Source organism: Mus caroli, unplaced genomic scaffold, assembly GCF_978045245.1.
Source record: "Mus caroli unplaced genomic scaffold, Mus_caroli_1 scaffold_3, whole genome shotgun sequence".
In the NCBI taxonomy this organism is placed as follows: domain Eukaryota; kingdom Metazoa; phylum Chordata; class Mammalia; order Rodentia; family Muridae; genus Mus; species Mus caroli.
In genome coordinates, this window is record NW_028227258.1 from 113,327,040 (window position 1) to 113,350,226 (window position 23,187).

At 36.1% G+C, this 23,187-nt stretch overlaps 1 non-coding gene across 1 annotated transcript; it reads right to left on the bottom strand.

Moving 5' to 3' along the window:
• Positions 1-9,513: 9,513 nt before the first annotated feature.
• On the bottom strand, positions 9,514-9,677 carry LOC115030696 (U1 spliceosomal RNA). Its single transcript, XR_003836297.2, has one exon. It is a non-coding gene; the product is annotated as a U1 spliceosomal RNA (small nuclear RNA).
• Positions 9,678-23,187: the final 13,510 nt, after the last annotated feature.

Sequence of the window (23,187 nt, forward strand, 5' to 3'; positions counted from 1 at the left end):
CAGGGTCTATGCTTGACATTGTTGCCTGTATGTGGATCCTGTTTTCCCTAATGAGCTGCCTTGTCTGGCCTCAGGTTAGGAGGATGTGTCTAGTCCTGCAGTGGCTCAAGGTGTCAAGGTGTTTTGGTATCCAGGTGGTTACCTTCTCAAAGGAGAAATGGAGGAGATATGGAATAGTGGTTGTGAGAGGGGAGAATGGGAGAGGAGGGGTGGCATGATCCTGACATAAAGTGAATAAATAAATTAATGAAAAAAGAAGAAAAAAAAGAAACATGGTAACTGTTGTATTAAACTTACAAATCTAGAAATGTCAGAAATCTGTAGTTTTATCTGTGCTGTCTCTAGATGTAGTTGAAAGCCTCCAGGAAGACTGACAAACTCTGGCCTTTGTCTGTGAATACAGAACACAAGCTTCAGCCTTCTTCATTTTCCACAGTTCACTTCCAAGAATCTCTTATTTCTTGTAGCCTAGTTCAGAAGAGTCCAGCCAGCACAGAAAAAGAAAGTTGGAACAAACAAGATGTATCACAGAAGCAGTGTAGTTCCCAAGGCTAGAAGAATCTCTTCAAGGGATAATCTGCCCACAGTGCCTGAACTTTCCCCCTTCATCTTTTCTGCACTCTTTACACTTCATCATTCCTCTACGTCCCTGTTGGTGATTTTTAAAAATGTATTTCTTGCCCACTGTCTCCACTTATAACTACTTACTTCTGATTTAGAAATTTGACTCTTTTTGAGACATCTCAAGACCCTATGATTGATCTTAATACTTTCTTTGGCTTAGAACATCCTATGATCTCAAATTAAGTTATCCAGATGATGACCTGGGCCCATGGGGACTCACAGAGAAGGAATCACAACCGAAGAGCATGCAGAGATTGAGCATTGAGCCCTACATATTTGTAGCAGATGTACAGCTTGGCCTTATTGTGAGTCTCCTAATAACTGGAGAGGGAGCTGTTTCTGACTTTGCTGTCTGCCACTGAATCCCCTTCCCCTAGCTGGACTGCCTGATCAAGCCTCAATGGGGATGCTAAGCTTTGTCCTGGTACATATTGATGGCACATATTGATGCCCTATAGTGGGTTGGTACACAAGAGGGATTCCCCTTCCATGAGAAGAAGGGAAGAGTATAATGGTGGTGGTGGTGGGGAATTTGTGAGGGTAGGAAATGGAGGAAGGGGGCTTTGATCAGGCTGTAGGGTGAATAAATTAATTAATGAAAAAATGTATGCTTTCAAAAAAGAGAGAAACACACACAAGATAAAAACATATCCTATTGATGTAAAAGTGAAGAATTGTAATGAAATCTGAGACCAATAGTTTTCTAGAGTGCAAAAACGGAATAGAGTTTGAGTTGCCTTCTAAAGATGTACTCTTAGCTCCACAATCATATTTGTCTTCTACATCTAACAGATATTCCAGGAAAGTGTCCCTCTGAAGAACAGATAGGATACTCATCAAGACTCTTCAAAGTATTACAGATATCTTCTGGAGAAGTCAACTACGTAATTAGAGTTAGATTATATCAGTTTCTTAGTAGAGTTCATAGTGTTGTCCTATGGCTGCTTTAACTTCGTGGTTTAATATGGGGAAAATGCTAGAAAACTGAGATCTGAGTTCAAGATGCCAAAAGGAATCTGCCTTTGAAACCTTCTAGGGAAAATACGTCTTTTTCTGTCTCAGATCCTGGAGGTTCCAGGAATTCCTCGGCATGGATCTCATAAGTCATAAATTTGCTTCCATCATATAGTTGGATAAACCTCAGTTAATAATTGTTGGGTTCTATTACTATGTTAATAATTGATTATATCTAATTTTTGAAAAAGCAATTTCTTCTATTTTCATGAGATACTGATCTATATTTCTTTTCTGTAATGAGTTTGTGTTGTTTTGATGATGGTGTGTTTTGGCCTTGTAAATCATTTAACAAATGCTTCTTCTGATTTTACTTTCTTCGGCAGACCATGAGACCTGTTAACAGTTCCACTTCAATGAAGTAAAACTCTCCAGTAAATACATAGCACCTAGTGTTTTCTTCCTTTTTTTTTCATTTTATTCTGTAAGGTAATTAAATATTGATTCTGTTTCTTCTGTATTCAGAATCCCATTCAGGTTATTTATTCCTCTTTGAATTAATTTTGGGAGTCTGTGTTTTTCATGAAATTTGTCTATTTAATCCAACAACGTGGTCATAATATTTCTCTTTTATCTTCTTTCTAGTGACTGCTCCACTTTCATTTCTGACATTCGTAATTTGTGTATAGTGTCTTTGATTGTTCACCTGGCTAAAGTCTTGCCAATTTTATTGAGCCTACAACCAACAGTCTTTGCTCCCTTTATTAGTTTCCTTAATTGAATTGACTTAATCTTTAAAATTCTTTGTTCTTTGGTATTCTTTAAATTTTCAAGCTCCTAAATTGAGAAATTAAATTGCTGATATTTTTATTTAGAAAATATTTTTAGTATACTAATATGTTAATAATTGATTATATCTAATTTTTGAAAAATATATAGGCTCCTATATTTAGAATTTCTCTACAGCAGCAGTTCTCAACCTGTGGGATGGTACCCCTTTGGGGACGACATATCAAATAACTTGCTTATCAGGATTTACACTTGTGAAGTAGCAATGAAGGAATTGTATGGTTTGTGATCAACACAACATGAGGAACTTTATTAATGGCTCCAGAGTTAGGAAGGTTGAGAACCACTGCTGTAGAGACTCTAACTGAATATTATTTTGTATTGAGGCATGTGCTCACATTTTAGATACTTTGTGATTTATGTGTTACTTGATATTTTGGGGTTCTAGTTTAACTCTATCATTTGACATTCTGAACTTTTATGGTTTCTATACTCCCTCCCAGAGTAAATAATAAATAGTGAGGGTTACTCTTAGACAAGTTAAGCTACAAAGAAAACTCTCAGACAGAACTGAAAAGATTCTGGTATCAGAAAAGCTGCCTAGAAGAACTATAGACCATCTGACCTATCTAGGAGAGGTTTAGATTAGCTGTGTCACTTTGAAAAGACACCCTTCAAGACATTGAGCTGCCTGCAGGCTCTGTAGTATGCTCCTAGTTCCCATATTATATAGTTGCCATCCACACTGGGGTGGGATTTGGTGATCCAGATGTCTTTGAGTCATTTCTGCTCCTATGAGTAACCCTGTAAATGTTCCTGTAAGTAACCATAATAAACTCATTGGTTCACTAACTTGAACTTTGGTGGTATCAGGACTTGGGTCTGTTGTGAGCCTCCTGTTTGGGATGAATATATGTAAATCTCATTAGTTTTTTTTTCACACCACACTGTGAGAGTAAGAACATCCCAGTTCTGGTTCTGTTGGGGCTAAATTCATAACTTTGAGGAGTCACAATATGAAATGTAGTAGATGGAAACCAGTCCTGACACTTTCCATGCATAACTTAATATTTCCCAGAAATGGAAAGTATCACTTTTGCATAAAGTTCATTGCCATACCTGGTACATGGCTGGATGACTGTACATATATGACACCAGAATTACAATGTCAAGAAATTTGAGCTAGAAATATTAAGTAACTATATTCATGTCTATTCTGTTACTTTGGTAAAATACTATATATAACCAAAAGCAACTCACAGAAGAAAGCTTATTTCTGTACACAAGTTCTAGAGCAAGAATCCATATTGGTGAGAGCAAGTCGATAGGCTGTGGAAACAGGAATCCAAGAGACAACATATTTATATTCAAATTCAAACCCAAGAGAGCAAATTCTCTGTTATGTAAGCCTCTATATGTATTGAAAATATGTAGAAAGAAAGTGAACATAACTCTTAAAAATATAAAGGCATTACCTACAAAATCAGCCCAGAGGCTCACAATATTTTCCTTTAAAGGACTGAGTAGTATGTATATCAGGCTTTGTGAGACATAGTTCGCTGCAGAAACTGCTCCCATCTGTCACTATTTTATACTAAAGGAGGCAGTAGATGAAAACCAATATAACTGCATACAAATGAATTTTCACAGAAAAAGAGAAAAGCATGATTTTACCCAGCTATTGTGATTGTGATAGATATTTTTCAAATAAACATGTAAAATAAGTTTTAGAGGAAAATGCATAAAATGATAATATTGAAATTAGAAGTATATTTATTGCAATCATGTTAAAAGTAAGTAAATACTCTTCACTGTAGTTTTTTTCTTTCCACTTTTCATTCCCTTCTTTGCTTTCTCATAGCTTTGCTTCTGACTGCTTATAACAACCTCATTATTTGCATCCCAGGTAGAGTCACAGGCACATATTTTTCTGAACCCCTTGCAACTGACATGCTCTGCAATGTCCAGAGCATCAGTTGGTAACTGATCACTCTTTAGTCATTTTATAATTATAGGACTTGATTAATTTTTTAAATATCCAGTATCTTCTTTCAATATTAGCTCAAATATCACGGACACAGAAACTATACCAGCTCACATTTCAAAAATTTCATAATCAAAAGTTTGTATTAGAGACTGGAGAGATAGAGCTGCAATTATGAACATCTACTGCTCTTTCAGAAGATAGGAGTTGAGTCCCCAACACTAATATCCGCTGGTCTAGAACATCATGGAGCTCCAGCTCCAGGGGATTCATTGCCCTCTTTTATTCTCTGTTGGCACCTCTGCACATGTGTCCACATTCAAAAACATACATAAATAAATATGAAATATTTTAATGGTGTTGATGAGATCAATAAAAGAGAAACAAGTACCTGTGATAGAACATTATGTGCATGCAAGAACCATGGTAGTTTATGGACAGAGTTTCTCAGGTTATATGCTGATTAAATCCAGAGTGTAACTCTCCACGGGCATGGGTGGGCTTCATCCGGTCGGGTAAATCAGACTGCTCTAATTCAAATATGCCACACACTACCTTTTAATAGTCTACCTGATATTTTCTTTTAATATTCTACTTGAATATATATAATTCTTCCTTTCTTCTTTCTTCCTAAATATGCATCAATGTTAAGAAGAAAATGTAATGATCTATTGATGGAGAAGTACTTTGGCCATGTGTGTTCATTTGCAAGGCTGTGGAGTTTTGGAATTATCTCCTGTAGTACTATTGATGCTTCGTTCCAGCTGCTGCTGTCACTACAGCTTTTCTGTGAGTTAGTCATGGCTCCCATTGTACTTACGCCTTGTACCAACTTTCCCCATCACCCCTACCCTAAAGTTACTTTAATCCATGCCAGTGTGTGTGATTGTGGTAATTCCATAGTTAACAATAGAAATCGCTCTATTCTCCATATCTCTGAGGGAGAAAAAGAAAGATGAACTACTTCATGTTGAACATTAAGGACTCCTGGAAATTGTGGATATGATTCCTGGTGTCATATTTCTTTGTTGGGTTCATGGTATGTTGACATAGGAACTCACACAGATTTTCAATTATAAAGCCATCAAGGTGCTGAACTGATGTCTCAATGAGTAATTTCTGATTATAAAACATGGATGCCTGAGATCTAACCTCCAGCAATATGGTAAAAGATTGGCACATTGAAAAGAACCAGTTACCTCATTGCTAGGAAAGCAAAGCCACAAAGGTCATTGAGGTTCACTGACAGTCTGTTTTAGTTGAATATGTGTACTTGATGTTTAGCAAGAGATGCTGTCTCAAAAACAGATGTACAGTCATTTAAAAAAATATGCCATGTGGGTCTTCACATATATGAGAGATTGATTTAGAAGCTAACCTAAGTATCTACTTTTGAATTACTTACTTCAGAATAAGACCTGTCTCTCCAAATATAGTTGATATCCAAAGATCTGTTACTGTGTGAGATAAATTTTATCCTTAACCATTTACCTAGATAGAACCATCTACCTAGTTGACTTCCTACCTACCCTCCCAACACAATGTATAAAGATTAGATTTGTTAGTCAACTGTATACGATTAAAACTCAGAAAGGAAATACACTATCCCTAGGGATTAATTAAGAAGGGAAGGCCTATTTTTAAAGAGGGTAGAACTTTTGGGCTAGAGGGCCAGATATAAAATGGTCTGAGAAACAGGTTGGCCTGACTACTTTGTCTCCCTGTCTCTGAGCCAGTGTGACTTTCTCTTCTAGTGACAATGTAGACTCCATAGCAGTGGATGCTAGAAACCATCCTGGCTTTCAGTATTAAATTTTGATTGTTGTGGCATCTAGATTCTTGGATTGGTCAATTACTAGTTTCCCCCCTCTTTGACAGACAGCTAGCTGCTGTCTTAACTATTCTGAATTAAGCAAACCAATCCAATGACTCTAATTTCTATTATGTACATGTAATCATTCCATTTCCTGTTCCCATAGTCAACCTCTATACTACACTATTTATTGATTATACTTGTGTCTGGGTTAAAATGATCCTTATCTGAAAAGATGCTATATTTTACATTTTCTTTATTTTCTTTAATATATTGCTCCTCTTCTCAGCGATTCACTGAATGTATTAAGTCCTCCTTTCTGTTTTGACTTGATTCATATCCCCATCATTTCATCCATGGGCAGGCTGAATACAAAGGGAGTTGAAATACACACAAAGATATTACTACAATTGCTTATCTCTGGCTGTGGATTAATAGAAGATTTAAAATATATCAACTAAACTATATACAATCTTTCCATCAAACGTTAGAAATAATGTGCACTTTTGGAAAACCAAAATATTTGTTACCTATAAAACATTGTAGGTGCAGATATAAATTGTAAATAAATAACATGAGTACATGAAACTCTCTTTTGCAAATGTTATTAAAAATGCAATTCTTGCTTTATTGCATCAGAAATCAATACAGATTATTTGAAGTAGCTCTACAAATCTCCAAAGGAATTTCATATTTCTCTCTTCAGCAGACAATGCTCACTTTTCTGTCTCCTGGTATTTTTCTGCTATCACCTTATATTTCTTCTCATATCCCACCGATATCTTTAGAGGGAGTGAAAGCTTTTAATATACAGAAAATTTAAATAATTACATTTGTCTCAAATACTGAACTGTGTTCTGTAATAGTACACATGAGGAAGGTTAAACATAGAAGGAGTGTTTCAAGACATAAACCTATCAAATCAAATACTACCCCAGAGTTCTTCATTTTTATTTTATTATGCAATGCTTTAAAATCAGTTTCACTTAATGAAAATGGTTCTCATCTTAGAAAACATAATGTAAATTAACTCAACTCAAAAGGTAGAAGACTTCCTTCAGCATTCATTTTGTTTTTTTACTGTAAAGTTAGATAAAATTATGTTTCCCAGAAGAGTACATTTAAATATTGAATTTTTATTGAATTAAACTACAAATCATATAAAAAGCCACAATGAATGCATAATAATCATCATTCATTTTAATGACAAAATATGGGTATTGGTATTTCATCAAAGATTCTTAAGTTCCATATAACAACTTAAATTCACATATGTAAAATAAGCATACAAAACCAAAATGAGGTTACTAATTTGTGTTCACTCCTAAATTAAAATATCCCTATCATTAAAAGCTAAGGAGAAAGTTAATCTCTCTTGGCATGTCTCTGAAGTTTCAAGATATGGGATAAGAATGGATACACATTAGATGGAAGATATTCTGAATGGTTATATACGGCAGATGGATCGGTGTGAGTGTAAGAAAGTAAGGAATCAACACAGACTGTTTGATGTATCCTTATCTGCTTTAGCCACTTTTCCATTGTGACAAAACACCAGAAGCAAACTAGTTCAGGGAGGAGCATGGTCTAGAAGTTCTTGAATATGCTCATCTATCTACATTGCCTTTAGACCTGAGCCAAGTCAGAAATATCAGAGTAGAAGCACAAGAGAGAAGTTATCTTCAACTTGTAGCCTCCACAAATATCCAGAGTCTAGAGATAGATTTCTGCTTTATAGACACATGCTGGTGGCTTATGCTCTTTACCCAGGCTCCATGCATTAATTGGCCATTTAGTATGAGTTCATTGATGTATTATATAGTGGGTGATGTTAGCATCCTCAGTCTCAAATCGCTTGTTTATAGTATCAACAACCAAACTGTCAGCAAATGAGGCTTTTTGCAAAGTCCTTAATACCTAAACCGTAATAATGTAAAAAAGAAGATGGTGCAAATAGTTTTAAAAATGTGCATGCATTTCCAATCGACAGAAATAGAACAAAACTGAAGAGTAATAGTGATGGTTTTCTTTGTATATGTAAATTTGTAATAATTGAAAATTGGAGGTGTAGAATGAGCAGGTATGGAATAGAATTGGTTGTATTGAAAATTAGCAACTGTACCTAGGGTGCCTTTTTATAGTAATCATCCTATAAAAATGAGGGATACTAATTTCTAAACTAATGGTGTCTTAAACATGTTTATTTTCTCACAGTACTCTTAATAATTTCTCCAATCAAATTACTGAATAAACAAATTATTGAATATTTTAGGTTCAATGTTTTAAAATGGGATATCTATGATATATAGGATGGCCTCGTGGATAATTCACTGAAATAAAAAGCATTTGCAAATGTGGGCACTTCCCATACTAAATGAAGGTGTTTATGCATATGTGGTTTGAAAGCGGAGGATGAAGAGTGGCTTGTCAGTTAGGATACTCTACTTCAGATGGACTCAGAGTGATGCTGCTTATTTTTCAAACATCGTCTTTACCACACTGACAGCATCTCCAGAACCATATCCCAAAAACATTTTACATGTTATAACAACTGTTTTCAAGCTAAATGGAAAAATCCTTACTGTTTATTTATACATGTGTTTTTAATGTACATACATATATATATATGTGTGTGTGTGTATATATATATATACACAAATATATGTGTGTGTTGTGTACTTATTTGATTATTCATGTTTTAATGTATCTATGCATGTATCTGTCTGTCTGTATATATGTATGTATGTATTTGTTTTTTTTATGTATGTGTTTATTATGTATACATGTGTGCCTATACTATCCTGAAAAGGGTGTCAAATCCCCTAGAAAGGGAGTTACAAGTTGCTGTGGCTGCTCAACATGGGTACTGGGAAAAAAACTTGAGTTGCCTACAAGATCTGTTAGTAATTTTGACTACAGATCTACCTCTAGGTCCTTCTGTTTCTTTATATTGTAGTCTATGTCTATGATTTCTTATTGAACGTACATACTTTGCTGAAGATATTTGTGCCTAAAGTAATATTTATTTTACTAGAATATTCCTCAAACATTATGGCCATTCAATTTTCTATCCTTCCAGACAGCAAAATTATTGCAGCAAAATGTAGTATATAGACATTTCTCAGCATCAAGTAGTGTGAAACTATGACATTTACCCTTCTCTCTGTATTCATTTTATTTTCAGAACCTGATAGCAAAGCAACATAGTTCCTAGGTATCTATAAATGTCAAATTTAAATGACATTGTGTGGTTTATGTGTTGTATGTGTGTGGCTGAACCCTAACACTGATCTCTCTCTCTCTCTCTCTCTCTCTCTCTCTCTCTCTCTCTCTCTCTCTTTTCCCCCCACAGGGGTGAGCGCGAACGCAGTCCCCCACTACCACAAAATATGCAGTTGAGTTTCCTGCATTTGAGGAAATCACAGGGGGCAGCACATCCGGAGTGCAATGGATAAGCCTTGCCCTGGGAAAACCACCTTCGTGATCATGGTATCTCCCCTGCCAGGTAAGTATCTAACACTGATATCTCATTCCCTTGATGCCTCTAAATTTTAGGTAAAGTTAATAACATTTCTTTTTATCTACTCTTCCTTAATTTCTCTTAATAACCTATAATAGGAAATTTAAATATTTAAAAGGTTGAATTTATACAGTAGAGGTAAGGCAAAAGAGAGGCAAGAAATTCTGAGTGTAATTATCAAATCAGACCTAAGGATTCTATGATTTCACAAAGGTTAAAACCTTCCTTCTCATTGTAACTATGCCTCCAGATACTGTATCCATTCCCTCTCAGACCTGGTATTCTCTATACTTTCCCATAAATATATTTTAAAAAATTTTAGTACTAGGTATTAATAAACAAAGGAGTTCTATTAGGTAAAGTCACCCAAGTGACCTATGTTGACTTATAAAGTTTTCCCAAATATATGTGTGTATATATTTGCATTGCCTATTGATGTAAAATGTACTTCATGGCTAATGTCATTTAGGCACAGTGTCTCAGATCATGTTGCCAAATGTTTTCTGAAAGTTGATTTGTTGACAAAATTTTATTCACCTATTTGTATATATTCCTGCCCTAGACTAAGTATTGTTTCTGTTTTATTGATTTGATAATGGCACATCTAAGCAGAACTTTGCATAACAGAGTCCCAGTCCAATATTTTACTACGCTTTTGGGACTGTTTTATGCACATATTATTATGTGATTCTAGTTTTTAAAATGCTATGACAACTTTTGTAAAGCACATAAAATCTAATGAAATCGGTGTAGAGAATTTTACTGTGGTCGATTTAGAGTACACATTGGCTCGCTCATGGATAACAAGCAACAAATAATCTTGCTTTAACAAACAATGCTCAGTGAAAATCATCATTGTTTGTTGTTGCAGGGAAGCAAAGAAGACTGCATGGGGTGCTTGTTTCTGGGTTTAGTCACCTAATCCCTTACTAAGAAACCCTTCTAAAATCAGGAACCTGATTCTGCTGGCAATGCACAGACATTTTATTTAAGGACATCAATAAGCCATTCAAGGAGAAGAAAGATATGTAAGATTAAAATTAAATGTGTAAATTTGTGTGTGTATAACTTTTGTACACATTCAACTGAACTCATTTTGGAAAATAGATACATGATACATATTCAAGTATCTGAATTATAGTCTTCACTCAAAAAACATTAGGAATACTTTAATATTTCTCATTCTTTCCCAATATCAATTTTATTGTTTTTTAAAATGCTTTAAACTAATTTCCTACTGCTACACAGTAGGAATTTCTCCCTATTGTGATAACTCAACAATTAATATACATTTATAATATTGTGCTAATAAATCCTAAGAATAAAAAATGAATAGAAAATAAATTTCCAAGTGAGACTTACTTTGTCCTGGTCAGCAAACCTAGAAACAATATCACATTTAATAAATACTTGACTTTAAAATCCCATGGTTCATTTATCCAGAGGTATGGGTCAGAGTCATGCTTTTGGACATTCTGTGCAATCTTTCACCACCGACTTACATAGTAAATATAAACAAAACACATTTTAGTATAATTAATGTTTTCTGTCTTCAGGTTGTTATATTCTTCTAAATGTAGGAAACATTTTAACTATAGGAAATCTACTGTTGGTGCATGTAACACTATATCTGTCATAGAGTTCCATACAGCTTGCCAACAAGGACTTATAAAATACCATGGAGGCATGACAGGATGGGAGAGAGAGAGAGGAAAAGGGGACAAACAGGAGAAACTAAAGGCATGTTTGCTAGGCTTGCTGTATAACAACTCTCTTGGATACCCTATTGGCAACTTATTTCACTGATGTCACAAAATAACTGGCAAGGACAACTTAATGTAGGAAGATTCATTCTGGTGTCCGTCACAGCAGAGAGGATGTTGTGTGAGGAGCGTAGTCAGCTTGTTTTCTAGTTTTAATAAAGCCAGGACCCCAACCACTGTAATGGTGCTGCCCTTTACTAAAGTGCTAAACGTTGGCTAAGGTTCTTCCCATCTGAACTGATCTAAGCTAGAGCTTCTCCCACAGATATCTGCAGAGGTTTATCTTTTTCTACATGATGTCAAGTAGGCAGTCAATATAAACCATCACGCGGAGTAACCAGTGAGAGGGAAATCCCAAGAGAAAATAATGGGTTACTCCTAAAAACACAAAACATTCTCTTCAATGATTGTTTACAAATTGCCATAGTTTCAGGTTTCAAACTGAGTTCGATGACCCTAAACCATATTCTACCATTGTGGTTTACAGCTCTCTAAGTTTTTTCTTATCAGGACCTTCTCCAAGTCTCAATGTGTTTCTTTAGTGCCTTTGTACAACATTTAACAGTTTTTATTATCTGGTAAATAAGTGATAAGTAGACTCCTTTGTATCACTTTCTTTTGTACTCTTAGGATAGATCTTTTATTATATTCAAATACATCAATATAATATGTATTGATTTTTATCAATAATTTTAATGGTATACATTTATTTATATCTGTTTCTTATGGTTCCTTTAGCACAGTAACAATAACAAGTGTATTCTATTCTGTATTCTTTATTATTAAACTTAGCTTCTGTTTCCTTTTAAATTTTGTTATTGAATATAATTTTAAAATATATATTGATGTATCACTTAAATTAGAAATCCTAATATTAGGTATTCATTTTGTTTTAGGTTTTAATTAAATACTGAAAGGCCTCCTTTAAATTGACTTTATGCTCCTAGTGAATATACATGTTTAACTTCTCTATGAAATTCTATTAAAATTTTAAATTATTATTATTTACAATTTTAATAACTTGTAACTTTATGTTCATGAATTAGTTTTGGATTTTTAAAAAAACTTTCAAGTACCTCAGTTATATTTATATTTTATTTTTATATTATAATTTTTCTGGTGTTTTTGTTTTTCAGGATTATTCATTTTTTTAATTCAGAATTGAGTCTTAAATATTTTGGAGTTTGCTTTTTTTTTAATTTAATCAGAATAACAAGGAATCCTCAAGTCCAAATTAGTAAACCTTCAAGTTTTAAAGAAGAAGGGTATTATGACACCACTCTCCCATTCAGACAGCCTCTTGTTGAATGTGGGCTAATAAAAGAACATCCTTGGAGAAAATGTAACTGTAACTTCTAACTATTAGCCACTGGAACCTTCTCAAGAGAAAACTCTACATGACTGTACTATACAGGGTCTTCTTACTACGTTTATGGTGCAACTTATCTATGGTACCTATGCCTTGAATCTTCTTTCCAAGAAGAGAAATTTGATTGTCATTCCATCTAATTTCTAAGTATAACTGATTTATCTTCTTCCTTCTTGACTGTGTTGTAAAAAGTCTTCTGTTTTCATTTTACACCTTGTTAGACATTGTTGAGTTGCCTTATGCTGTAACCCAAACCTTCACTATGGTTTATGTAAAATCTTATTAGTCTCAGACCAGCTGTGTTATTCCTTCCAGTTTCCATTAGCAAGGAGTCAAATGAGGGAAGAAAATACTTTAACCGGTTCATGTGGAATTCTCCCAATATCTTTTCTGTTTTCACTGTATCACTACAACCATGATAGTGCCTTCTTTTTCTAACTGCTTGTACATGCACATAGTGCCCCCTGGAATAATCTCTCATAAATTTCTATCCTTTTAGAGGGGTTTGTGGTTGGCGTCATGATCTCTAGTACTTCAAGGAACACATGTGAGAACACAAAGAATAATAAAAAAAAATCTACAGTTTATGTAGGACCTCTTTGTTCCCATTGCTTGTTTCTAGGATCCATATATAATAATTAAGTTGCAATTTCATAGACACTCTTTTCATTTAATGTATGCATTTCTGTTTGAGGATATGCCAGACATTGAAATATTTCATAATGTCATATTCAGTTTATTGGGATTTTAGAAGTCACTTCCAAAAATTAGTGAGAATGTTTCTGGGTTGGAATATGATTTGACCAGTTAGCAATATGGGTATAGATCCAGCTCTGCCCCTTTGTTATTGTGAAATGGTATACTTTTTTCTGATTTTGTGTTATAATGGATCATATACTTGAGACCATAAGTCTCTGAGTAGTGTTAGTGAGTAAAGGACTTTGGAGAGAAAGGTAAACGCCTAGAAGAGGTTCCAGTTCTGAAGGTAAAGAACACACCTTTCCAACTGTAAAGAAACCAAGTCATCCACTTGCCATAAGGGGCCATTGGTGTTCTTGAAGAACGTGAAACTCTGACAAAATCATTTCATTTTAACACGGTAAACAGTACTAAAATGGCGGTTAAGTGTAGCTCCCACCCATGTTCAGTTTATACCCATATACTGAAATAAGCAACCTACACACTAGGTTGAGGACATCCTCCTTTTTCCCAACTGTTAAAAGGGATGTCTTTCTTCTCAGCACAGCACCTAGTGCAAACTGGTCAAGTGACCTGAAAACAACTGTTGTGAGTGACTAGCATCTCCTATATGTGCTTTACTTATGTATGTGTTATTATCTGACTAAGGTTTTAGGCAGGTCTAAATAATGTCAAGATATTAAGCCTCTGAAAAAATTTAACCTTTGAAGTCATATATAAGTTAGCTCATACTAAACAGTTTTCTGTCACTCAGGATGTTTCTTTTATCACACAAAATACATGAACACTGTGGTATTTTAAGTCTAAAAGATTCAATATCATACATCTTATCCCTGCTGAGGCTGTGTCCGAAACCACAAACTGAAATGATTTTTGGATAAGATGTGTGTGCCTTTCCCCAAATCTGAGGAGCTTAGGTTACAGTGTGCTCAATTGCCATTTCAGTATCTTAGAAGTGACAAATACCAGCTATAAACCAATCAAACACCAATGGACACAATGAGATGAATAAGTAATCAATACAGCTACCTACTCAAAAGCAACAATGACCCATAAGGTTCCTTGCTGGCCTGAACTTCAATCATATTTAGTTTTCCTTCTCATTGTCTGTTAGACATTTTGTACTAAGATTATCAGGATGTGTGGAAAGCCGTGCAGCGAGCAATCGCTGTGGAGAGCCGTGCGCGTGCTGCGAGCAATCACCATTATAAGATGGTGCTGGCCTCCGCTGTGACAAACTAGTAAACAAGCCTTGTGCGCAAGTGCGAGAGTGAACTCACTCCTAGTCACTGCCCATTCTCAGGGTGTAATAGTGGTGTGATGGGTGAGCAACGAATCAAGACCTGTCACGCCACATCAGGTGCTGAAACGTCATGGCTGAGTGCTATATAAGGGACTCCATTTTCTGGGGTCGGGATCTTCCTGAGAAGTAAGCAATAAAGCTTTGCCGCAGAAGATTCCGGTTGTCCTGAGTGTGTTCTTGCCGGCGGGGACAAAAGCTCGGGATAAGGATGAGAAACAAGTACAGTAGTTGAGCTTTTGCTTCAAATGAAACATCACAGAACTTGGTTCAGTGATCACTGGGCTTGCTAGGTTAATGGCAAAATTAACACACAGGTTAAAATTACCTGAAAGGTGGGAACCTCAATTGAGAAAATTCTTCCCTATGATCCAGCTATAGATAATTTTCTTAATTTAGTGATTGACCTGTGAGGGCAAACTCACTCTGGATGAAGTCAATCCAGGGCTGATCATTCTCAGTTTTATAAGAAAGCAGGCTAAGAAAACCATGAAAACCAAGCCCATAAGCAAAACCCCCTCCATGGCCTCTACATCAACTCCTGCCTCCAGGTTCCTACCCTGCCTAAGTTCCTATCCTGACCTCCCTTGCTGATGAATAGTGATATAGAAATATAAGTCAAATGGTCCCTTTCCTCGCCAAATTGCTTTGGTCTTGGTGTTACAGAACAGCATTAGCAATACAAACTATGGCAGTCACCTAAAATACATTCACTTCAAAATTCTTTTTTTTTCTTTTTTATTGGTTATTTTATTTATTTTCATTTAGAATGTTATCCCCCCTCCCAGTTTCTCCCCCCACAAATGCCCTTTCACTTCTCCCCTCCCCCCTGCTTCTATGAGGGCACTTCCCCACCCACCGACCCACTCCTGCCTCAGTGCCCAAGCATTCCTCTACCTTGGGTCATCAAGTCACCACAGGGCCAAGGGACTCCCATCCCAGTGATGCCCCTTGCAGTCCTTTGCTACAAGCATAGCTGGAGCCATGGATCCCCCATGTGTATTCTTTGGTTGGTGTTTTAGTAGCTGGGAACATTGGGGGATCTGTTTGGTTGATATTGGTGTTCTTCCTATGGGGTTGCAAACCTCTTCAGCTCCTCTTGACCTCAGCAATAGTGTCGGTTTGGTATCTGCAGATGGAATGGATTCCCAGGTGAGACAGTCTCTGAAAGGCCTTTCCTTAAGTCTCTGCTCCACTCTTTGTCTCCGCATTTCCTTTGGAAAGGAGGAATTCTGGATTAATATTTTGAAGTGAATGGGTGGCCCCATCCCTCAACCTGGGGCTGTGCCTATCCACTGGATATGGTCTCTACAGGTTCTATCTACCTCTTGTTGGGTTCTTCTGATAACGTCCTTCCTGTTGGATCCTGGGTACATCTTGGGTCCCCAGCATCTGGTACTTTCTAATGGGTACCTCCAGATCCCCCCTCCTCCACTGCTACACATCTACTTTCAAATCCTGACTCTCTGTATTTCTCCCCTATCTCCTCCCATATCTGAACAGCCCCACCTTTCCCCTCCCCCTCCTTTCTCCCTCTCAGATCCCTCTCTCCTGTTTCCTGAGATTATTTTTTCCCCTTCTGAGTAGGACTGTAGTATCCACAGTTTGGTGTCATATTCTTTCTTCATGGGTTTCCTATAGTCTGTGAGCTGTATTGTGGGTATTTCGAGCTTCTTTTTAGCTAATATCCCCTAACCATTGACTGCACAACATGCGTGTTCTTTTGTGACTGGTTACCTCACTCAGGATGATAATTTCAAGTTTCATCCATTTGCCTGCGAATTTCATGAAGTCATTTTTTTTAACAGCTGAGTATTACCGTATTGTGTAAATGTACCACATTTTTTGTATCCATTTCTCTGTTGAAGGGCATCTGGGTTGTTTTCAGATTCTGGCTACTATAAATAAGATTGCTATGAACATAGCAAAGCATGTGTCCTTGTTATATGTTGGAGCATCTTTTGGGTATATGCCCAGGACTGGCATAGTTGGGTCCTCAGGTAGAACTATTTCCAATTTTCTGTGGAACTACCAGACTGATTTCCAGAGTTGTTGTACCAGCTTGCAATCCCACCAGCAATGGAGGAGTGATTGCAAAAATACTCAATAAAATTCTTTCAAACACATCAAAATTATCATTCACTGTGATCAAATAGGCTTCATCCCAGGGATGCAGGGATGGCTATATATATATATATATATATATATATATATATATATATATATATGGAAATCCATCAATGTAATCCACTATATTTAAAAAAAAACTCTGAAAAAGCCAATATGATCATCTCCTTAGGTGCTGTAGAAGCCTTTGACAAAATACAACACACTTTCATGCTAAAAGTATTGGGGAGATCAGGAATTCACTTCAAAATTCTTAATACACTCTGAAGCATATTAATCTAATTACAAAAACCAATTTATGTTTATCATTATTGTCTTGTTGGTTGTCTGACATGATTCCACTAGTATAGTACAGCATTAAATGCTAACATGGAATGTTTAAGATGTCCAGATTTTGTTTAAGTCAAATAGGTTCTTTCATAAACTGTGAGACATACTAGTACTCATAGTTAATACATAAGTTCCTGATATTTTATAGTCTAATAACAAAATAAATTAGTCATAAATTAATGACCATGACAAAAAAATTACATAACAAATACATGACCCTGTGTTCTTATTGAGGTACTATTTAATACGTTCTATCTGGATACATACATGCCCATTATATTTTTGAAATTGAGTCGTGTTCCAAGAAGTGTTTCTATAATTCTCAGCTTCAAACTACTCTGTCATTGCATAGATTTTCTTTCATTATTCTGTAGCTTAAGCTTTAATGACTTTCATTGCTTCAAGATCTTTCTGTTACCAGAAGAGAAGGAAAACTTTAGTTGTCAGGAGATAGTTCAGGTTCATACCAGGCAAGAATAAGTACCAAACTAGCAACTTAAAAAGAAGGAGAGGTGGACTCTACTAGGTCTCTCTCCCTACTGTAGGACATTTTATCTAAGGTCCCTCCCTTTGAGTCCTGAAATCTCTCACCTCCCAGGTCTCTGGTACAGATGCACATAACTCTTGAGAGACTTGAGAGCCAGGGAGTGGGGAGGACTGGTGGGGTGGGTGTGTTGGGATGAGGACATCATCTTAGGATGGAGGTAAGAGATGAGGAACAGCCAGATGGTCGACAGGGAAGGGGTAATGAATAATAATAATAATAATAATAATAATAATAATAAATAAAGGAAAAGGAAATAACTAATGTCGAATTGTGGTCTCCATATGAGCATGTGAATAATCAGCTACAACACAGACATGCAGAGAGAGAGAGAGAGAGAGAGAGAGAGAGAGAGAGAGAGAGAGAGAGAGAGAGAGAGAGAGAATTTCTCACACACACCCCCAATAAGAACGGTGTTTTTATTTTACAAAAGGAAAAAACCTGCATGCAAGGGTCAGCCACTTACAAAAATGGTGAAGATGACAGACCAAGGCATGCAGGCCTTTTTATAGGGAATGAGGGGAATTTTAACTATGGTTCAGTAATGTAACACTTCATTGGTGGGATAAGAAAGAATTTCCTATTCGATCATTAATGTGACTCATCCAGATGGAAAGGCATTAGAACTAGATTGAGTTTAGTTATTGGTAGAAAAGATTTTGGAGCGCTTGACCAACACATTGATCTCTTACCCAGGAGATATGCTAGTAGACTGGAAAAGATGCTGGATCTATTTTTAACAAAAATGAAAGCTGACAAAAATAATTAAATGAATTTTAAAAAACTGCTCCAAAGCTATATGCTATGATGTATATATGAAATCCTAGTGATGTTATCCAATGGGAAAGGCAGAGATTATTTTGTACAGAAGCTAAAACCCCAGCTATCCTGAATACACAGAAGGATGCAGCAGGAACAAAAGGGATTCTACCTCAAAGCAAGGTGGAAACAGAGAACTGAATTCTGAAAGCTGTCCCCTGTTCATGTATCACAGGTATTGTAATACATGTGTGTTTGCATTCAGCCACATATATAAAACACATGCACATAAATATTTATTAATTTATTTTCTTTTTTTTTCTTTTTTCTTTTTGGCTTTTCGAGACAGGATTTTTCTGTGCAGTCCTGACTGTCCTGGAATTCACTCTGTAGACCAGGCTGGCCTCTAACTCAGAAATCTACCACCTGCCTCTGCCTCCCAAGTGCTGGGATTACAGGAATGCGCCACCACTGTCCAACCTATAAATATTTCTTTTAAAATTAAATTTCAAGGTTTTTAATTTAAATTGTCCTTCATAAATTCACTTAATTAAAATATTTAAAAGTCACAGTAGTAGAAAACTTATAGACATACCAACTAATAGAATTATTTACTGTTAAAAATAAAATAAAGTGTTTTACTCTTTAAAATAAATACGTATATTTACTCAGGATTGTGTGTTTGCCATGTATTAATGCAAACATTATTACAAAAATACTCATGGGAATTCTAAGATATAATTTGATATCTCAACCTTTAAGCAGATATCGTGATCCAAGTGTTTTCATTTCTCTCTCTCTGTGTGTCCCTTTCTCTCTCTCCTCCCCCTCCCATCTCTTTTAGCTCAGAGAATTAACATTTACTTTTCCAAGATGAATTAATACTCTAAGAACTTCATTTGGTGTCATTTACTTATCAGTCTTTCCCAGATATAGACTAATGCTTAATAGAAAATTGTTCAAAGTGGAGTGTCCTCATGCTGCCAAAGCCTTCATTCTGTCATATCCAACTACCTACAATTTAGAAAGATTTATCCACTGGAGCCTTGCTTTGTGTTTTTCATAGAGGTATCCTGTACTATAGTCCCTATTCAGGAGTATTCCCGGAAGCTTGGTGTAGGAAGTGGTAGACCTTTTACTTTTTATATTTATATTGATTCAAGTTTTATCTTTCTTTTGAAAAATTGCCCGTTTTAATTTTATGTATTGGTTATTTGGGGACCTCAGTAGGGCTCTCTTCTTCAGTAGATTAATTAAGCAAAACTGAGTCCCAGTCCTGGAAGACTCCTTTGATGACAAGAGATGAGAGTTGGGAATTTTTCATCTTCCTTATTAGGATACCTCAATAGGATTATGTTTATATTTTTTAGGGAGTTTCTCCTGCGCTAAGTTTTCACATTATTCCTCAAATGCTTCTTTTTCAGCTGTCTCTCCCCACATTGACTCCTTCATCCTTATCTGCTCTTCTTATTCCCATCTGATTCTTCCATTTCCTTCCCCATCCACCATCAGTCTACTCATAAAATATGTTCCATTTCTTCCTCTCAAGGAGATCCATGTGTCTCTTCTAGTCTCTTCATATATACTAATCTCTCTGAGTTTACCAATTTTGAGTTGACTATCATTTATTAAATGGCTAATATATACATATAAGTGATTATCTACTATATTGTGGGGTCAGGGTTATCTTATCTAAGATAAGATATTTTTAAATTCCATCCACTTGCCTGCAAATTCCATCTTCTACCTGTCAGAATTTCTAAAATCAAAATCACAAGTGGCAGCTCATGTTGATGAGGCTATGGAACAAGGGGAACAGTTGTCCATCGCTGTTGAGAGTGCAAATGGGAGTTAACTTGACAGTTCCTCTGAAAATTAGGAATCTATTCACCTCAAGACCCAGCTATACTGCTGTTGGGTATATACCCAAAGGATACCTCATTCTACCACAAGGACACTTGTTCAACCATGTTCATTGCAGCTTTATGAATAATACCTAAAACCTGGAAACAACTCAGATGTTTTAGCCCCTACTCATTCCATGTTTAATCCAAAAGGTTGTTCTATCTTTCTTTCTGCCTACTAGGACTCCCACTGTTCTTGTAATCTTTATAAGTTCAAAAGCAAGGAAGCTTGGTACTGAATTTTCACTAAGATACCTGCTTAAAAAGAAATGAAATGGTTGAAAATATAAATTCATGTGAAGTTAAACTTGGCTTTTTGAAAGATAGAATAAGGATATTAATTATACTAAATTGGGCAGGGGAGGCCTCTATAAATTTTTTAATGAGTTATGCTGAAAGATTGTGTAACTAATTTATTTATGAGGTCACTGTTTTTTTAAAGAAAGTAAAGATAATCAGATTAAAATTTTAGAATTTGTATGTATTTCAGGAAATGTACTGTTTATTTCCCTTAATCATATTACCAGCACTCAAATGACAGCTCAAAACTTGCTGTAATTCCAGGTAGGGATGAGAATAGGAAAAATCAAACACTCGGTGGGAGAAATGGAGACAAACAATATTGGCAGAGATGACTGGAATTGGGCAAGGTACACAACTAGAGCAGTAGAAATTCCCAAGAATCTATGAGAATGACTTTCATGAAGTCTGATAATAATGAGGGATACGTAGCCAGACTCACCATCTTCTATAAACAGGCAACCTCTAAGCAATGGGACTAGAACATCAACCCAAATGCTAAATTTTCCACCTACAATCTGCCCTTGCTTCAAGATGTGCTGGATTAATGGTGGCAGAGAACTCATGAGAGTAGCCAACTAATGAGAATCTCAACTTGAGGCTCAAAAGAGGGAGCTCATTCCTTATTCTGCCTTGATTGCCAGGATCCAGAGGAAGGACAACCCAGAAACCCAGGTTAGAACCAAATACAACTGGCAAAGCAAAGAAAAGTAAAATTAAAAAGGGGTAAGGGGTAATGAAATGTTTCCCAATGATAATTTGCTCACAGATCAGGACCTAGCCTAATTGTCATCAACATCAGAGGAGTATCATCCAGAAATTGATGTAAGCAGATCAGAAATTCACAGGGAAACACTAGGCAAAGCCAGGAAATCCTGCATAGGAGTGGGAGGAGGGATTATAAGAGCCAGAGGGGTCATGGGCACCATGAGCCCAAGGCCTATAGAACCAAATGATGGGCTCATGGAGACTGACAGGACAAACAGTCATGTTATGTGTCTGAGCTATGTCCTCTGCATGTATGTTTATGTAGCTTGGTGTTCTTGCAGGATTCTAAACCATGAAAGTAGGAATTACCTTTGACTGTTTGCCTGCTCCTGGGACCCTTTCCCTTCTACTGGGTTGATAGGAGACTTTGAGCTCAGTCTTATTGTATAGGTCGTGTTCAGGGGATATCCCTGAGAGATAAGTTATTTATTTTATTTTATTTTATTTTATTTTGTTTTATTTAGAGAAATGGAGAAAGAAGAGTAGTTCTGGGATAATGGGGAGGTGAGAAAGGGACTTGGATGGAGTGGAGGGAAGAGAATTATAATCATCATGTAATATATGAGAGAAGAATAAAAGTTTAAATTTTTCATGATATTTTAAACAGTTGAATAATATTCCATTATGTAAATGTAGAATATTTTTTCATCCATTTTTCTGTTGATGGACATCTATGTTGTTCCAAGGGTCTGGCTATTATAAATATAGCAGCAATGCTCTTGGTTGAGCAAGTGTGCTTGTGGTAAGATCAAGCATGTGACTGTCTATTTCCAACAGTGGCATGTGGATTGTGAGGTAGATTGATTTCCAAGTCTGTGAGTAACCGCCTCATTGATTTCCATAGTGGCTGTACAAGTGTGCACTCTCACCATCAATAGGTAAGTATTACTTTTATTCCAAATCCTCACCAGAATGAACTGACGCTTGTGTTATTGACCTAAGCTCTCTGACAGGCACAAGATGGAATCTCAAAGTTCTTTGTTCCATTCCTCTGAGAGCTAAGGATGATGACCACTTCATTAAACATTTCTCATCCATTTCTGTTTCAGTTTCCCACTTTTACAATTGCTTATTTTAGTGCTTGTGCTTAAAATGTTCTGTTCAGAAAGTACTCTATGCCAATGAGTTCAAGACTATTACCCACCATCTTTGCTGTAAGGATCAATGTATTGGGTTTTGTGTTGAGGTCTTTGACCCACTTAGACTTGAGTATTTTGCAGGGAAATAAGTATGACTCTATTTGCATTCCTATACATGTAGACATCCAGTTTGACCTGTGCCATTTTTGAAAAGCTGTCCTTTTTTCAGTCTGTATTTCTTACTTCTTTATAAAATTCTAGTGTTCATATGTATGTAGATTTGTGTCTTAGTCTTTAACTCAATTCCCTTGATCAATCTTGGAGAAAGTTCCATGAGGTGATTAGAAGAAGGTATGTCATTTGTGTTTGGATACAATCATCTAAAAATATCTGTTCATTTCATTTCATTTCATTTCATTTCATTTCATTTCATTTCATTTCATTTCATTTCATTTCCAATATCAAAAAGCTCCAGCCTTTCTCTGTTTTTGTTTTTGTCTTGATGGCCTGTCCACTAGTAAGAATGGGTACTGAAGACTCCCATTGTCAGTGTGTGATGGT